Raw genomic sequence first — 3,293 nt, 5'->3', positions numbered from 1 at the left:
ATCTAGTTTGCCATTGCATCTGGTCCATGCAATTTTCTGATATCAAGATTACTCAAGTGATTCATTATTTCATTCCTTGTTACTTCTATCTCTTTCATATGTGGTGCTTTCTCCTCCCACTCGATATCTCTAGGTTGTATGTGCTCCCTCGTAAACACCGATTTAAAATGCTTGTTCATAATTTCTGCCATTCCTATTTCCTCTGTGTATTCAACTCTTCCTTGTCGTAGTTTCTCTAATTCTTGTTTGTTTGTTTTTTCAGTTTGTTGTTTACAAATCTGTAAAATCGTTTTGGTTGATATTTACATTTTTCTATGAGATTTTTTTTTCTCTCTTTTCTGCTCTGCACACTTGTACATATTGATTTCTATAACTAATATATATTTTCAATTTTTCAGGTATTTTTTTATTTTTTCCATTTTATCCAAGCTTTATTCCTTTTGTCCTTTAACTCGCTACATATTTTGTTGTACCAACACTTTACATATCCTTTTTCTTGTTTTTGTCTTCGAACATAATTTTCCACCCCTTTTTTATAAATTTGTGTCAAAATATTCCATTTCTCTTCTACTGTTGTTTCCTCCTTATGTATCCTTTCCCAGTCTGCTTTTTGAAAGAATTCTCTTATTAAAAAAAAAAATCCATACATCCATTTTCCCTTTCTATATTGTTCGTTTTTTCCATGTATTTTTCCTCATTTAGTTCCAGTTCAACCAATATGTGGTCACTTTTACTTATTGGTGTCTTATATTCAATCCTGTCTACTATTTTGGGTTCTGATGTGATTATTAGGTCCAGTCTCGATGGTTCTTCCTCATTTCCATACCTAGTATTCTCTTGTATCCATTGCGTCATTTCCCCATAGGTCGTGTCTACCCTAAACTGTCATCTCTTCCCAGCAGATTTCTTTACAATTAAAGTCACCCATTATAACTATTCTTCCTCTATCTTCCATTATCTTATTTAGTGCTATCCTTGTGTCTTCTAACATATTTTTGTGTTCTTTCTTTTCCCACGTTGCCGTTTTAAGAGGCACATAATTGACCACAAACTTTCTGCTCTCCCCATCCCTGTCCTCCACTTCCATCATAACCATCTCTACTCTATTCTTTCCATATGTGACATTCCTCACATCTATATCCTTCTTAGTCAGGAACATAACTCCACCATCTTGTTTTACCTCTCTGTTTCTAATCCAATGATTATTTGCACCATGTCTTACACTGTTGGGTGATAGTGGACCTTTCAATTTTGTCTCTACAATTCCCATTATGCTTGGTTCTTTTTCCTTCAGGTGTTCATTCAGTTCGTTCAAGCCTGTTATTATGCCATCTATATTTGTGTAAGACACTTTTAATTTTCTGCTACTTCCATCGTGTTTTCTGTTTCCTTTCCGTTTTTCTCTGCAATGGACAATTTCCTCACTTTCATATCCACTATTCTCCAATATAATTTTCCTATTTCTGACTCTCCTCTTTTCCCATTTTTTCTTTAGCTTCTAGTCTTTTTGTTTTCTCATCCTCTCTTGCCTCTTTATTAATTTCATTATTATTCATACCTATTTATATTGATCACTGTCTGCTAGTTTCCCTATTTTTGCTAAGATATTCTGCTGTCGTTTGTGACCTGAATTTTATCTTAATTGGTCTGGTTTTATTTGTATTATATTTCCCTAGTCTATATATTTCTTCAATATCTTTCCCTGTTTTTTGTCCATTCTCTTAAACTACTTCTAATATCTTGTTTACCTTTTCCTTTTCCTCTTTTACTTTTGTGGTCCTATTTGGATTATACTTTTCCATCCCTAATATAATTATACATTTATTTTTGTCCGCCAAGTCTCTTACTATATTCTCCTTTTCTCTCATCACTTTAATAACTGTGTCCTTATTTTTTTTTCATCTGTTGTGTTACTATATCTCTAAATACAACTTTGTTGTTCTCTTGGACTTTTCTCCATCCCTATGCTTCTTTTGCCATGGACTCTTTATTCTCTTTATTATTTTTCATTAACTCCTCATTCTCATATTTTACTTCTTTTAACTGTCTTTATAATTCTTATATTTCTTTAGTTAGGTTTTGATTCTCATTCTTTAGCTCTTCCAGTTTATCAACTCTTTGGGTAACTAGTGTTAATTGGTTAAACCTAACCTCCCATGTTTTGTTATTATTTTTTTTTTTTTTTTTAGTTTCTCCTCTAGATTTACTAGTCGAGGAAGGTTGTCACCTCCTCCCTTATTAAATCCATAAAGCAGTTATCTTCTCATTCCATTGAGCTGCTGTTATCTATATTCCTGCTTTTGACACCTATGCTTCCTCGTCTGTGTCTTCTGCCCCCCATTTGTTTACACCCCTCCTAACATCCGGGGCCCGTTCGTCCCCCTCTTCATTTCCTTCCATTTTCCTCAGTAATCCGTCTCTTTCTCCTTTTTCTTCACCTTCCCACTACACCACGAGCTTTCCCCTTTCCTACTAATACAACAAAGGTACTCCCTCGTCGTTGACGTCAACGAAAATGTCACTTCTTTTCCGGAGTTCCAATCTTCGCCTGAATCCGAAGTACACACAAACACACACACACACACACACACACACACACACACACACACACACACACACACACACACACACACACACACACACACACACACACACACACACACACACACACACACACACACACACACACACACACACACACACACACACACACACACACACACACACACACACACACACACACACACACACACATGCACAACAGCACTGTATGGGGCAGAAACATGGAACATAAGAGAGGAAGAGAGAAGGAGTTTAAATGGGTTTGAGATGAGGTGTCTAAGAAGTATGATAGGGGTTACTAGGGTGGATAGAGTGAGAAATGAGGAGGTGAGGAGGAGAACAGGGGGGGAAAGGGAGTTGGGAGATAGGGTTGATGAAAGAGTATTAGGATGGTTTGGACACATGGAAAGAATGAACGAAGAAAGACTAGTAAAAGAGTGTATGGAAGGCAGATGTGGAGGGAGTGAACATGAGGGGGCGTCCTAGGATGAGGTGGATGGATGTGGTGAAGAGGGCTTTGGGGAAGAGGGGAATGTATGTAGATGAAGGACAGGAGAGGACATAGGACAGGGGTGAATGGAAAATGGTTGTATATGGATGATGTTGTGATGCATGAGGTGAAAATTGGTGGGGGGATGGGGGGTGAGGTAGTATGTGTGAGCAAAATTTGACGCAGTCCGAAGGGATTTCTTTCCGTCTTCTCGTTTTCTGCATTGGGGGACGGAGAGAGG

Source organism: Oratosquilla oratoria, chromosome 22, assembly GCF_046742065.1.
Source record: "Oratosquilla oratoria isolate Oo_2021 chromosome 22, ASM4674206v1, whole genome shotgun sequence".
NCBI classification, from domain to species: Eukaryota; Metazoa; Arthropoda; class Malacostraca; order Stomatopoda; family Squillidae; genus Oratosquilla; species Oratosquilla oratoria.
This window is presented reverse-complemented; position numbering follows the sequence as displayed.